Here is a 16,305-nt window from a genome sequence, read left to right as displayed (position 1 = left end):
AGGATGATGATGGTGCCTGAAAAATGGGTCTGTGTGATTTCTAGATTTCTCGACCCGTGTGCTTGAGGTTATAAATTATTTCCAGAATTTAAACAACTTGGTCTTCATGAGCTGCTCTGGATGAACTGGTTGTCCCACATTCCTCTTGGGAAGCCTTCTGAGACATCAAAGTGATGAACATCCATCTGTACAGGAGCTATCCACTTGTCCTGAATACTCTGACCCTGGGTAACTTCATCTTGCATGTTGCCAACTGTATATGGACTAGCTGGCTTTAATCTCACCAACCTTGATTGCTGATGAATTTGTATGTTTAAATGGCACTCTTGTGTCTGATGGTATTTGATTGATTTAACCATACAATCTTCATTTCGCTAATCTTTCCCTCTGTCAGAGATGCACTTTCTGATTTGACAGCAACACTCTTTTAAATACAGTGCACAAAGAATGGCAACAACTTCTATTACAAAAACCACTACAAGAGTTACTGAAAAAGAAACCTAGATCTAAACAAAGAATTAAAATTGAGACTGAGAACTGCTGAGAAAAGAGTTCAGCTCTTCTAGTGTCTACCACCTTCCAAGGCATCTTGTTATCCCTGATGACCTCCAAATCAATGAGGCACCAAGACAGGTCACTTGTTTACTCGCTAAATTTTTAGGACCTTGTTAACAAAGAAGTCACACACGGGTTCAGATCAGGCTATTTGTGCTGCTTTCAGGCCTGTGCTTTTGATGCCTTGACTTCTATCCCTGATAAGGATTGTTTTGTTTGTGTAAGCCTTCATGGTTTAATTAACATTGGCCCTTTCCTTTCCCAGCATTCAGTCTGACTACTGACTCCACTTTGAGGACACTTATAAGGCATATTTTCGGGCATTTCTCCGACAACAGAATGAGATTTTATGTGTGGATAAAATATATAAAATATATTGTAGATTTGGAGTTCAGCCACGATCCAAAATTGAAGTGGTAACAGCGCATTTTAATTCTTTATAGACCAATTTTTTATTCTAAGAGAACTGTCTTCACACTGAGTCATGAAGCTAAAACTGCATCCCGCATTATGACTCAGTGCTGCAGTATCTTCTATTATGGTGATTAGACAGCCCTCACAAATTTAATTCTTCATCCTTTCTATGGGGATTTTCAGAATGATTAACATTCACTTCTGAAGTAAAGTTTAAAAAAAACACTTCACTTGATAAATTGAGGAATATTAAATTTCTTTTTACGTTTGTTATAGTCTTTATTAGAATAGATCAAAGAGCTGTTTTTACATGAATTATCTAATAAAATATACTGGCAGTGTTATTTCCTGTAAATCAACTGAGAATTATTGCTTAACAAACTTGCAGTGATCCCATGCTGAAGGACTAATGATGGAGACGAGTTATGAAAAACCCTGGCCAGCCAGATGCACCATGACAATGATCATCAACTTAATTAAAGGGACCAAGAACATAATACTCGCCCACAAACTCCATAGTTTGTTATTTTAAAAGAACAACATACAGCAGTGATCTTAAGATATCAATCTCAGAGTTTAGAGATCAGTTATAAACTATTCAAAATGTATTTCCACACTTCAATAGTTTGTAAATGAATTGGCCCCAATATTGATACAAAGGCAGATTTCGAGCGGGGGTGTGGGGGTGTGTGGGAGGGGATTGCCTGCACGAAGAGGTAAAGCTAGTGGGTCGGAATCTCCAATTTGACTTGATTGAATCATTACGTTTTTTACTTCCAGATTTTGTGTCTCCAAGCTGAGCAGCAGGTGTGATGCAGTATTACATGACGCGATCCGAGTCCATTTTAAAGGGCCGATGCAGAAATGGAATTTAGAGGAGCCATGAGGTGCTTAGGATAGATTCACAAACAAAAAGGGCAGCGCCCAGATTCAGTGACACTTTCTTTGAATTACTGCTGGCAGCAGTCAAGAGCAGGAGGGACATACTTTTCAGCAGCAATGGGAGGAAGAAACCTGCTGCTGTCACCAAGAAGGCATGGTTGGAGGTGACTGAGGAGGTGAGCAGCACAAACATTGTGCCCTGGTCTTGGATGCAGTGCAGGAAGTGGTTTAATGACCTAACCAGGTCAGGAAAAGTGAGTACATTTGCTGATTCACTTACATCCTGTGGTGCAAACCCACCTCCCCGCCACCCCCCACCTCTGCCTTTTCAAGCCTATTGCATCACATTACTCCTCACACCCACTTAAGTTTCAGAACCACCCATCCTTCTATTTCTATGCACTGCCCCACCTCTCCATGTAAGCATCCACTACTGCCACTCACCCCAATGCACAGGTTCAGGGGAAACCCTCAGGGGTCATAGGCCAAAAGCATCTCAGCCGTCAGGGCAGGATTCTGAGCAGCCTGCCTCTACCTCTGCTGAAACCAGGCAGGTAAAGCAATTGTAATTCATCAAGGGTACACACGTGGGTGTTTGACAAAATGTTATGTTGATAAGTTTCCTTTTCTTTATAATGCCACATAAAATGGAATGATTAGCACCACTTCTACATCTTGACCATTATTGCGTCCCGAGTACCAACTAGCCTTTTCCTTTGTTTCATGATGAATGTGAATACAGTACATGACAGGACACATTGGGCAGATGTGCAATGGTTTTATGCGTGGTTGAATGACTATTTTGTGCAAAAGGAGGGGTAGAGGTGGGAGTGGCGGGGATTGGTGGTGGTGGTGACTTCATTTGTTATTTGTTCCAGTCGACATAATTAACTACTTTAGCTGTGGTAGCATTCTCACCTCTGAGTTAGAAGGTTGTGAGTTCAAGTCCCACTCCAGAGACCTGAGCACTAACATCTAAGCTGACATTCCAGTGCATTACTGAGGGAGTGCTGCACTGTCAGATTTGGATGAGATGTTAAACCGAGGCCCCATTTGCTCTCTCAGGTGGATGTAAAAAATCCCACAGAACTATTTCAAAGAAGAGCAGGGGAGTTATCCCTGGTGTCCTGGCCAATATTAATCCCTAGAACGATAAGGTCTGGAATGTTGGAATGTCGTAGTATGAATGCATCATGGCAGCTCCCGGGCAATCTGGCGTACACATGCATGAACCTCTTCTTGTGGTTGCACATCAGCTGTACATTGATAGAATAAAATCCCTTGTGGTTGATAAAAAAAAAACTCCTGGTTGCTCCGGTGGTCCTAAGATTGCCACGTGCATGCAATCGATGGTACCCTGTACCTGTGGGAAACCAGTCAGAGGCGACTGAGAGTGCCCACTCATTATGGCTATTATAGTCAAAGGGGAAGTTCACATATGTTGACTCCCTGGCAAATAACCCATCAGTGACCCGCCGTATACATTTAGGGCAGCCAACTGAGATCCTCGAGATGTCTCCAGTGGCGCACTTGCAGGAGCCAGAGTCATAGAAATTGAAGGCGGTGGTGTCTTTGACAGCAACAGGCAGCACGAGGCCACACAGGTCCAACAGGGAGCAGATCTTCTTGAAGGAGGCCACAGCTGTAAACAACCATCTGCCGCGTCATTCTGAGCCTGTGCAATCACTGCTCTTCAGATAGGTCTAGGAAGCTGAGCCTCTGTTGGTGGACACCGTCACGTGAGTAGTGCTTCCTGTGACCTCAGCCCCTCTGTTAGTCTCCTCTCTCCCGTGCCCCTCCCCCTGTGCCCCTCCCCCCTCTGCTCCTCCCTCCTGTGCACCTCTCCCGTGTGCACCCCCCTCCTGTGCCCCTCCCCCCTGTGCCCCTCCCCCTGTGCCCTTCTCCCCTGTGCACCATCCTCCTGTGCACTTCTCTCCTATGCCCCCCTCCTGTGCCCCTCCCCCCCTGTGCCCCTCCCCCTGTGCCCCTCCCTCCTGTACACATCTCCCCTGTGCCCCCTTCCTGTGCCCCTCTACCCTGTGCCCCCTCCCCTGTGTCCCTCTCCCCTGTGCCCTCCTCCTGTACCACTCCCCCCTGTGCCCCTCACCCCATGCCCCTCTCCCCTGTGCACCTCTCCCCGTGCCTCTTCCCAGTGCCCTTCCCCCCGTGCCCCTCTCCCCTGTGCACCTCTCCCACATGCCCCTCTCCCCAGTGCCCCTCCCCCCGTGCCCTTCCCCGTGCCCCTCTCCCCTGTGCCCCCCGTGCCCCTCCCCCCGTGCCCCTCCCCCCATTCCTCTCCCCCTGTGCCCCTCTCCCCTGTGCCCCTCTCCGATGCCCCTCCCCCCTGTGCCCCTCTCCTGTGCCCCTCCCCCCTGTGCCCCTCTCCCCTGTGCCCCTCCCCCCGTGCCCCTCCCCCCATTCCTCTCCCCCTGTGCCCCTCTCCCACATGCCCCTCTCCCCAGTGCCCCTCCTCCCGTGCCCCTCTCCCGTGCCCCTCCCCCCTGTGCCCCTCCCCCCTGTGCCCCTCTCCCCTGTGCCCCTCTCCGATGCCCCTCCCCCCTGTGCCCCTCTCCCGTGCCCCTCCCCCCTGTGCCCCTCTCCCCTGTGCCCCTCTCCCCTGTGCCCCTCTCCCCTGTGCACCCCCTCCTGTGCACCTACTGATCCCACCACAGCACATCGTCACTGCCATAGATGGTTGATTGACTTCCTCGATTTCTCCCATCCTGCTGGTGGCTGTTTGAAAGCCTCCAATCTTTTCAAAAACCTCATGCTGATAAAAAAACTCTCTGCTAAACGTTTGGCAGAAGGAACAGACAAAGCAGCTATAAGCACTCAGCTTTTATACAGATCGGACAATCTGAAGTTTAAAGACCCCTAATGCTTTTCACTGGCGAGTTTCCCGAGCCCCGGGAAACCAATGCTGGAGGCGTTAAATTCAAAAGACTGTTTAACTCAATTAAAAATCCCTTCATTACCATGTAATAATGATGTTATATGCCGTGTTACTTACTCGCACACAGCCAAACGTGCTTCTGTTAAACCCGGAAGTGGGAGCATTGGAGCCAGGTTACAGTGGTGTTTCAAATGTATTCAATTTTTACTTGCCACCCATTCCCAACCCTCCCGTTTGTGGGCGTTAAAATTCCCCCCATAACCTCTGCATCTTACATCGACTACAGAAATGTCAAATTAATTATGTCACCAATTTGCAGTCAATCCCTTATATACTAATTGGTTACAGAATACAGCTCATGGGGCGCTAGTTAAAGCGGAGGTGGCGTCCGGAAAAACAAAATTGGCCGACTTACCAGTCGCGACCCGTTGCATCCTTCAACTCGGGATTCGTGCCACGATCTGCCAGCCCGGCACTCCGCATGAGTGCCAGGCTAATGGCATGGCACCCCGCTCCCTGTGGTCCTGGTCTCAGAGTCTGTAGCTTGGCCCTCCCCTTTAATGAAAGGGAGGGCCCTTTCTACGTGGCAGTGCTCCGCCCCGCTCGCGCATCACAAAGGAAGTGGAGCGCCTTATTTTGCTCTCCACTTCTTCTCGGGGGCAGTAACCCCAATATCGCGAGCAGGGCGGAACTTCTACACCTGGCGCAGGAACTCCCGCCTCGCGACTGTTACCGGCCCCAAATGGGGCTCTACACAATTCCACCCCCCCACCCCGTGCCCCCCTCACCTTGCCTGGCAGATAATTCAAAACTTGTATCACCCTTTGAGCAAAGAAACAATTTTCATATATCTGCTTTATATCTGCTTATGCTCTGGTCCTGCTCGCCTGACTTATTTTGAAGTAATGTTCTAAGTTTATCTTGATTTTATATAACTTAATGAGGTCCTTTGATAATTTTTTCCTTTGGACTGTCAATTTGGAGCTTCTCTAATCTTTCCTCACAGATCATACTCTTCATCCTTGGGCTCAGACTTTTTGTGGTTGTTGTCGCTCAACTAAATAAATTTGGTTCTTTTACTATCAAACCACACTGTTCTTATCACTGTTTAATCTGAGAGATCACAGAAAGCAATTTGAATGGGTTTAGCATTAAGTTCAATCTTAGAATCATAGAAGTTTACAGCACAGAGACAATTCGGCCCACTGTGTCTGTATAGGTTGAAAAAGAGCTATCCATCCTAATCCCACATTCTAACTCTTGGTCCGTAGCCCTGTAAGTTGAGGCACTTCAATTGCATATTCAAGTACTTTTTAAATGTGTTCAGTATTTCTGCCTCTACCACCCTTTCAGGCAATGAGTTCCAGACCTCCACCACCCTCTGGGTGAAAATGTTTCTTCTCAACGCCTCTCAAATGCTTCGACCAATTACTTTAAATCTATGCCTCGAGTTGTTGACCTCTCTGCTACGGGAAATAGGAAGTTCCTATCGACTCTATCTAGGCCTCTCATAATTTTATACAGCTCAATTAAATCTCCCCTCAGCCTCCTCTGTTCCAAAGAAAACAAACCCAGCCTATCCAATCTGCCCTCATAGCTAAAATTCTCCAGTCCAGGCAACATCCTCGTGAATCTCCTTTATACCCTCTCCAGTGCAATCACGTCTTTTCTCTAATGTGGTGACCAGAACTGTATGCAGTACTACAGCTGTGGCCTAACTAGTGGTTTATACAGTTCTAGCATAAACTACCTGCTCTTATATTCTATGCTTCTGCTAATAAAGGAAGGTATCCCATATGCTTTCTTAACCACCTTATAAAAACATAAAAACATAAGAAATAGGAGCAGGAGTAGGCCATTTAATACGATCATGGCTGATTCAATCATGGACTCAGGTCCACTTCCCTGCCTGCTCTCCATAACCCCTTATTCCCTCATCATTTAAGAAACTGCCTATTTCTGTCTTAAATTTATTCAATGTTCCAGCTTCCACAGCTCTCTGAGGCAGCAAATTCCACAGATTTACAACCCTCTGAGAGAAGAAATTTCTCCTCGTCTCTGTTTTAAGTGGGCGGCCCCTTGGTCTAAGATTATGCCCTCTAGTTCTAGTCTCTCCCATCAGTGGAAACATCCTCTCTGCATCCAACTTGTCAAGCTCCCTCATAATCTTATACGTTTCGATAAGATCACCTCTCATTTTTCTGAATTCCAATGAGTAGAGGCCCAACCTACTCAACTTTTCCTCATAAGTCAAACCCCTCATCTCTGGAATCAACCTTGTGAACCTTCTCTGAACTGCCTCCAAAGCAAATATATCCTTTCGTAAATATGGAAACCAAAATTGCTTGCAGTATTCCAGGTGTGGCCTTATCAATACCCTGTACAACTTTAGCAAGACTTCCTTGCTTTTATATTCCATCCCCTTTGCAATAAAGACCAAGATTCCATTGGCCTTCCTGATCACTTGCTGTACCTGCATACTATCCTTTTATGTTTCATGCACAAGTACCCCCAGGTCCCGGTATCTGTCCTGCTAACTTCAGGGTTCTGTGAACATGCATTCCAAGGTCCCTCTGTTGCTCTACACTTCTCAATATCCTACCATTTATTGTGTAGTCCCTGGTCTTGTTTGCCCTCCCTAAATGCATTAACTCACACTTCTCTGCATTAAATTCAATTTTTCATTTTACCTGACCAGTCCATTGATATCTTGCTACAGTCTTGAAGTGGAGCTTTATTGAAAAAAAATCTATTTTGTTGATGTTGTGTATGTATGCCTGTTTACTGTGTGATGTCTGTAACACTGTTATGCAACACTGAATGTACACTTACAGGACACATACACAGGCAGTGGGAGCAGACCCACTGCAGGGACAGTGGTCAATGGGCAGCCCAGCCACCACCAATGGCAACCTGCACCAGACCAGCCCTACAGCCCCTGGCCACCAGGGCCAATACCAGGAGCATGAGGCCAATACCCTCCAGCTTCCCTGGCAAACCCTGGGATAACCTGATTCTCATCCCAATTGGTGGACAAGGAGTCCACCCAGTCTTGTGGCCCTGCCCACCACCCCACAACTACCCACATCACAGTGTATACACACCACCCACTGCTGCCATGGCTATCTCCCCGAGGGATCCCACAACAGTAGCACCCACTTGGTTTGTTTGTGAGGGAGGGGAAACGTACGAGGCCAGCCTCAAGCACAGGGGTCACACCTGGCAACCACACAGTCCTCACCACAACCTCCCATAGCCCACCACTGATCACCTCCCCTGGTCATGACAATAAGGATATGAAAAATGCTCAGGGTGGAGTATTGTTGTGTATGCATGCCTGTTTACTGTGTGATGTCTGTAACACTGTTATGCAACACTGAATATACCCTTACACTGTACACACCTTGCCTGTACACCAGAGGGTGCTGCTGCTGGAGACCTAAGGGTTGCCTGCACACGACAGGTAACCCAGTATAAAAGGGAACTCAGAGTTTGTTGTGGTCACTCAGGAGCTGCAAATAAAGGACTAGAGATCTACACAGTTTAAGTATCATACCCTGCCTCGTGGAGTCATTACTAAAGGTGCCTACACCATAGTTGACTCCAGGCCAATTGAAGAAATTTCTTGTAATTAAAACATTCTTTTGGAACCAAAATTAACCCCAGCAATTCAAGCTCACATTAGTCAAAAGTAAAGCCACAAATGATTCTTCAAAAGCCTCCTCCCTTCAATTGTCTAAATACACATAAAGACATAATCCTCTTTGGCTCTGCCCTCTTGTAGAACCAGACAAAAAGGAACACAGCTTATAAAACAAAATATTTTCTATCGGATCCATATTATTTTCAATCCAAGAACATTTATTAATGTAAAACAATATATAGATAGTCCTCAAAAGTTTTTCCCGTCAAGCTAAAGAAAAATAGTTTTTCCATTGGAAACATAGGGAGTAAATTTTGGAAAAATAACTGTTGACTGAATTAGACTAAATGAAATTTTCAATAGCCCAGATTTTCCTCGGGACTTGTGCCATTGTAATGGTACACTTACATCACAGGAACTACTGAACGGTGCAAAGGAATGAGGAAATTATGGAGTAAATGACTTGCGCTATTAATTATGCCACTCCATATTTTCCTGAGACTTTGGCTCTGTTCCGCCGTAAACCTCACCAAAAACATTTGGAAGGTAATTCGCATCGTTCTGCCCCCATTAAAACCAATGGTAATCGAAACTAGATGAAGCAATTTCCATCCCTTCCTCAAAGTAGGCTCCCTGAAATAGGGTGGCAGTCATGATGGGAGCCCACTGAAATTATTTTAGTGAGCCAGAAGCCAGGAAATCAGCCATCGGGCACTTAGGCATGGGATGGAGTTCCCACCCTGCCGAAGTTGTTACGGATGCAAAACAATCTTAAAGTGCTGGGTACTTCTGAACTTCAACCGAAAACCAACAGACACATTCCAATCTAATAAGTTCCTGACTAAACAACAATTAATCTCTAACTGGGCCTATGCTTACTTATTATTAGATCCTATCCTTAATGGGCCACAAATCCATTACAGAATAATATAACTGTCAGCGTTTGCCGTCATTACTTCTCTGAAACTGATCGTAACCTCAGGATTTAGCACATGTGCAGATAAATGCGCTAAATTCTGAAGTTGCGGTCAGTCATTCACTGCTCTGACATAGGCAGCGCTATGGGCACACTGCCTCCACCCCTCATAGCCTCAATTTTATATTTTTTCTCCATTATAAAGAGGAATGGCTGGGGTTGAGGATCGGGAGTGGCTGGGGTGAGGATCGACAGGGCCGGGGATCGGGGGAAGCGTCGGCTGGGGATGGGGGGGGTGGGTGGCGGGGAGGGACTTCGGCCGAGGATCGGAGGGAAGGGGCCACGGCCAGGGATCGCATGAGGGAGGTCGGCCAAAAATCGCTGAGTGGTGGGGTGGGGAATGGGGGGAATTGGCCGGGGATCGGTGGAGGGGGGAGAGAGGATTGGGGCCGACCACCGGAGAATTATGGCCAGCCTCATCATCGTCGTTCGGAGAGGGAGTACTGGGAGACGGGCTGCCGAGGGAGGGAGGGGTAATCGGGGGCCTCGTGGGGGGGTACTCCGATCGCAGGGGTAGGTATGGTCAGGACCCTGTATAAAGCCACTTACCTCCTGGATGCAACAGCCCCCACCTCTGTTTAACTGCCGCGTTTCATGGATTATGTGAAACCCGGCAGTTAAACACAAAATGGAGAGGGATAAGAGGCTTCCAGCCTCATTACAATATTTGGATTGAGGTCACATCCCCTGAAGTGGGGTGGTCGTCCGCTGGCCCCACCCCACCTCCGGCAAAACTAGAAGTGGGCGGGTTGGAGGTGGGATAAGGTCAGGAATCCCACTTTTACTGCCCATACACTCCAAACCTACCCATTTTTTAGAGAAAATTCCGGCCAACATATCTACCACTATATTAAAATAAAACAAGATTCTAATTTCTTTATATTTTTTTCAGAGATTATTGTTAGTTATAAATCCCTTTTGAATCATGTAATGATATTGCTGTTTACAATCAGTAGCATTCATTAAAGACTAAATCTATAGTAATTACTTACCAGCCAAGAGGTAAAAATCTTTTACACATTTGCTATAAGGTCAGCTAATCATGGTTAACGTTGTAATAAAGCTAATGCACCTTTTGGAAAATGAAAATAAGCTCAAAAGCCCACACAGATTTGCTAAATTTACATTTTACTTCCATATTGATATCATTATATTCGCAAAGATATTCAATTACATATGGGTCAGGTTTACAATTTTTGAAAGCTATTGAGCAAAATTTAAATATCACGAGTGGTGCAAATTAAATCTAATGTTGTCCAATCCATAAAATCTAGTTCACAGAATGGCTCAGATAGATTAGAGTTGAAGAGGGATTGTTCCAGCGTAAAATTAAGAGATTGAAAGTTGCGCCTGATGAGTGGCTGCTGTAATGAAAAACTTGGATACAGTTAGGTTTTTGCTGCTTTTAAAACAATCAAACCAGATGGCCAATTCTACATCCTGTTGCCAACCCAACTGATGTAGTAAAAGCTTTGAGAAACACAGTGGCCCTGAAATCCCTCAGAAGTTCCAGCATCCTCGTGCTATACCTACAGCAGAAAACTAGCAGAACCCTCAGAAAATGGCATTAATCCAGTTGCACTTGGTTTTTGCCCTTTTGTAAAGTTTCCTAGATGCCTTGTAAGGGATGGACTTGCCATTCACTCTTTATAAGACACATGGTGGCTGGGGGAGGATTCAATGGTCGGACTCCCTACATCAGGAGTTCGAGCTTCACAGGCTCAGTCAGGACCCAGCATTCATTAAAGGATGGGATTCCCAGTAAGGTCAGTGAGACCAAGGAAGCAGCCTAGATCTCCAAAGAATAGACATTGAAAAGAATATAATTCACATATTAGCCTCTTTACATAGGAGGAAAATGGATGGAGGAACCTGGCATTGCAATCTGAGGAACTTGTGTCCAATATGCCTTGTCTGGAACAAAAAACAATCATTTTCACATCAATCATTTATAATGTACACAAGTCCACTTCAAAAAGGTGTCAGTATGGCTAACTGTCATTCACTTTGCGTGTCTTGCACTGGGAAGTATCCCATAATGCTTTGTAGTATATTCACAACATGTTGGAATATCTTATTATCAAACACTACTGTTACATAGCAACCGTTTGTTACAGTAGTCTTTAGGAATGAGTTAGTTTTACATGTGACAATTGATGCAATGCAATTAAAGTTATGACATGCTTTCTACTCTACAAGTTATGCTATAGGCACTAAAGATCTTTCATATCATCAAAATGCATTGATTCATATGCTAATTGATAGCATTTGCATTCTGAATCCTAGTTATTACTGGATTAAAGTAGAAATCTGAAATATAGGCCGGACTTTTCTGGGCTGAGTAGCGGGTGCGGTCGGTGGCGAGTCGGGTGGGAAAGTTGTTATTTTCCCGCTGTCATCCTGACCCAACGCGCCTTTCTGTCGGGTGCATCTGTCATCGCGGAGACAACCCTATCTGCAGCACGACCGACCTAATTGAAATAATTATCAGTCAGTTTACAGGCACTTAAGAGCCTTTCTTCACTTACTTTTTAAACTTCCCTGCTTGGCCACAGGATTCACACAGCTCGGGAACCATGTCTGTCAACCTGAGGTGGGAGTTCTGTGCCCATTGCCCCAGCTGATTACTTGACAGCAACAAATGTTCAGTGAAAGCTCCCACCTGATAGATGATCACTTTTGTAAGGGGGTGGTCCCGGGGGTCAGGTTCACCTCTGACCAACTTGAGCGGTTCGAATCGCTCCCACTTCCTTGGGTTCTAGTCTCTGGATTTATTTGGGGGATGTGATAAAGTGCAAAGGACAACTGGTTTGGTGCAAAAGATCTTTGATTTTATTAAAGACAAGAAAATACAATATCAAAACTTATAATTACTCGAATAAGGAACATTACAAGAAAAATACAATATCAAACTTATGATTAATCTAATAAAGAACCATACATTACACATTCAAAGGGGGTTACAGTAAAATTACACCTCCCATCTCCCAATACCTAATTCTAGCTAGGCTAGACTCCAGGGCAAGCAGGGACTATGCTTACCAATCCTTTCTGGTCAGTTAGCGGTAGTTCGCGATTTCGGGGTTCGTTGAAATCTGTAGGTTCTGCTTGTTGTACTACGAACATCGGAGGAGACTTCTAGCTGCGCAATCTTTAGTTGGGTTGAGTTCGCTGATGTGGTAAGGCGCATTTTGGATCTATGGGCTAAGTACCCTGTTTTCTTCGTTAAAAGTAGGTTCAAAATCTCTCTAGGTAATGTTTTAACTTGTTGGTAGTCAGGCATTAGATTGTAGAGTGGAAACTATTCGATTCTTTGTTTTTTTTCCAGGTGGAGTTTTGTTTCGAGTTTGGTCGATTGCGGTGGTTTTTCGTTGATACCACATTGGCTGTGGTCGGTTGCTGCCGCGATGGTGATGTTCTTCCTTCTTTCAGGACTTCGAGGCTGGAGAAGTTAGTTTACAACTGTCACATTGGTTTCTCTCCTTGTCTTGATGACACAAGCGTGTTCTCGGTTGTATGGCCAAGTATGTCATACCCTCTGTTGAAACAGGGGGCCATTTTTATGGTTTGAGTTGTTCTAATCTTGGTGCCAAATCAGTTCAGAATTCTTTGTTTGAATTTGGTAGGCTTGACTCTTCTTTGTAATATTTTGGCGGACTTGTTAAAAGTTAATATGCTTTGGGTGGTTGATGTTCGAAAACTGTTTCCTAATGGAAATATTAGTTTGGTAATCGCAATGTTCTTTTGTGCTTAGTTTTCGCATACAGGCTGGATTGGGCGTCTTTGTGATGTATATGCTGAAATGGTTTTCCAGATTCAGGTTGATGGTTAGCTATCTCTGGGTTATTTGTTGTAATGTTAATGTCTCTTGTGGAGAAGGATTCTCGAATACCTATTTCTCCACACAAGTTAACTTAGTCCCAACACCCAGACAATTCTAATAATCAAGTTGTCTCCTGTTAGTTCTTTAGGCCTGCCCACAGCCTTGAATTTCTCTTTTAAAAGTCCAAAATTCGACTAAAGTTCGTTGTTTCTTCCACAAGCACTTTAGGGTTCCAAACTTTCTGGTAGATAGTCCCAAATTAAATTTCCTTTCGAATGAGCCCAAACACTGGTTCTTGTGAATTTTACATCCTTTCATTTTCCTCAAGCAGAAACTGTTGCTCAGTCCATTTCCAGCACAGATTCTGAAGACTGCAAGTGTTTCCAGCAAAGTCTCCATGCAGTCTCACCCCATTGGAAGAACTCGTTCACATCTGTACTTCACCTGCCATCTATTTCATCAACATGGCTTCAGTTTATACTGTCTCATCTTGGTCCTCCGAATCGGCACACCAGCAGCACCAACAACGCCAAACTTCTCTGCAATCACCTGATGCTGCACAGGACACAGGCATCAGGATCTGAGCATATTGCTGCCCGGAGGGCCAGGGATGGCCTCATCATGGCCAGATTTAGTTAACTTGTAAGACTTCTCTTCTTAATTAAGACAGGTCAAGACTTATTTATGACTTGACTTATGTAAAAGTCATTCGGGTCAAGACTTATTTACGACTTGACCAATGTACGGGTTAACCAATGTACGGGTTATTTAGAATCAAGAATTATTTACGACTTGACTTATGTGACGGTCATTCTGGATCAAGCCTTATTTATGACTTGACCAATATAAAACTTGTCTTAATTAGGACAGATTCAAAATTTATCTCTACACTTTCAGAGTTCAAACGTGTGAGACAAAATGATGCAGACACAGGATGTTTCTTCAACCAACCCAATCCGGGGTTCAATCTTTTACTTAGAATAATCAAAAGAAATACAAGCAATACAGATAGCATTAAATGCATGATAATTTCTTAATTATCAGCTCGCACCAACCTATCCCGTTAAATCCTTATAACGGTTACAATTGCATATCCCCTTAGTGATTCATGAAAAAGCAAAGATACTCACACGAAATTAATTCCAGCCGTGATTAACGATCGAAAAATAACTCTCTGATCCCTTCAGTAACTGATCAGGTTACTGCTTCTCTGAGACTGCAACAGTAACTGACCACCTCCCACGACCCAACCATTATACCGTTTTTCTGGATGTGAGTCAAAGGTGTGTACGTAATTGTACAGTTTAAAGCAAAGGAAATGTTCTGAAACGAATTCTTCTCATGAATAGAAATCTTGTCATTTCTTATGCCATAGCTTTCTTCACAGTTCATAGACAATTCAAGGACATCTCTTACTGCCTGTGAGAATGTTTCTTCGCAGCTGTGTGATCTCTCAAAAGTTCATTTTTGTTCAGAGCTTTATGGGTCATTAAAAATGGTCAAGCAAGCAGTTATTAGCAGAAAAATTAGACAAAATCAATCAAAAGTAAATGCTGTATTATTACAACTTTACACTGTACACCCATATGGTTGCCACACGATGTTCCAGATTGGCACCACCCCACACCACACCATAAAGCATCCCTACAATACCCAAGCTATTCTTTTCATACTCATCACCATTGCGAGGGGTACTGCTATGTCTCACCATTCACTGCAACTCACGAAACCACTTCCAAAGGTGCACATAAATCTGTCCAAGACTGGAAAGTGTGAAACTAAAGGAGGCAAAATTCGGTAGTGCCCTGTTTGTGGAGTTAAGTTTCACCTTTTTGAACAGTTAGCGCCCGGCGAGATGAGCTGCAAAATTGTGGGAAATTGGGCATTTTTGCCTCAGAAATGAAGGGAGGCAGTATCTGAGTCGCTAATGGTCTCTGTGGGGCGCTGCAGGGATGTTATTACCAGAGCTTCACCCAATTTCAGATGGCTTTCATTCACCAATCATCAGCCACCTGCTCATTCCAGTTCTTAAAGGTGATGTCATCTCAGGTAGCACCTAGTAATTTTCATCATTGCTGGTCTTCACTGAGACCTGGAAGGAAGTTCTGAGATGGCTGCTCCAAATACTATTAGAAGGGCCACTCGGTTCAATGATCTGGCATTGGAGACATTGGTGGGCGCAATGGAGAGAAGGAGGGATGAACTGTTCCTTCCATCGGGGAGAAGGCCAACACTGCAGATTTTTAGGGCCATGTGGGCAAAGGTGGCCGCAGAGGTTTCGGCCAGCACCGTGGTCGAAAGAAGCCCAACACAGTGCCAGAAGTAATTCAATGACCTCAGTCGGATGGTCACTGTGAATACATGTTTGCACAACTCTTAGATAACAACCTCTGAGCCTCTGTCTGTGCACACTCTGCAAACCAGCACTTAACCCAACAGGCAACCACTAAGCATCTGTACCTACTCAGTCACATCCAAATTTCATGCCTTGACTACATTCACAGCTATTCAACCACAGCAGGTATATCTTCCTCATACATGGTTTGGACTCTTAAACAAAAGGGAGCAGCAGCAGACTGGCGGAGGGGGGAGGGGGAAGCTCATGACTTGGAGGAGCGAGTGCTGCGACACATTGGCCCGCAGATGGTGGGTGCCATAGCCGGCGGAGACGTCAAGCCCGCTAGGGCAACAATGGTATCTTTATCCCCTCTTCTCATCCCAGAAGGCCTTATCACCTTCTAACTCCTTCCCTGCCCCATTCCTGCCTCCCTTCCCTCACCTTAACATGACTCTTGTGCCATTTATGCTTCCCCCATCAGATAACCATGCAGCAGATAAGCAGCCTGTCCCTGAGCACCCCCAACTTAGTCATGAGGGAGATGAAGAGGGGGAGAAGAATGAGGAGGATGTGATATATTCTTTATGACATCACTAACACACACATTACACAAGATGGCTCATATTGGAAACTTGTCATCATGTGACTAGTCACATGAAACTTTTATTGTTATTCATCAGGAGTTGCATTACCGCAGTAGTCCACTAGGTGGGGCTCTATATTACACTTCTCCCTCTTTAATGAAGAAGCAATTATAACAAAATAATTATACATAACTTGC

At 45.0% G+C, this 16,305-nt stretch overlaps 2 long non-coding RNA genes across 2 annotated transcripts in view; one reads left to right on the top strand and one right to left on the bottom strand.

Annotated features, from left to right (window-relative positions):
• Positions 1-1,826, top strand: part of LOC139280702 (uncharacterized) — a 44,709-nt gene extending 42,883 nt beyond the window's left edge. Inside the window, exon 3 of the long non-coding RNA XR_011596748.1 lies at positions 1,750-1,826. This is a non-coding gene — a long non-coding RNA (uncharacterized lncRNA). The remainder of the gene's footprint in view (positions 1-1,749) is intronic.
• LOC139280701 (uncharacterized) overlaps positions 1-9,968 on the bottom strand; it is a 65,945-nt gene extending 55,977 nt beyond the window's left edge. The window contains exon 1 of the long non-coding RNA XR_011596747.1: positions 9,913-9,968. This is a non-coding gene — a long non-coding RNA (uncharacterized lncRNA). The remainder of the gene's footprint in view (positions 1-9,912) is intronic.
• Between the last annotated feature and the right edge of the window lie 6,337 nt (positions 9,969-16,305).

This window comes from Pristiophorus japonicus, chromosome 15 (genome assembly GCF_044704955.1).
Source record: "Pristiophorus japonicus isolate sPriJap1 chromosome 15, sPriJap1.hap1, whole genome shotgun sequence".
Taxonomy (NCBI): domain Eukaryota; kingdom Metazoa; phylum Chordata; class Chondrichthyes; family Pristiophoridae; genus Pristiophorus; species Pristiophorus japonicus.
Note: the sequence above shows the minus strand (reverse complement) of the source record. Positions and strands in the feature narration are given on the sequence as shown.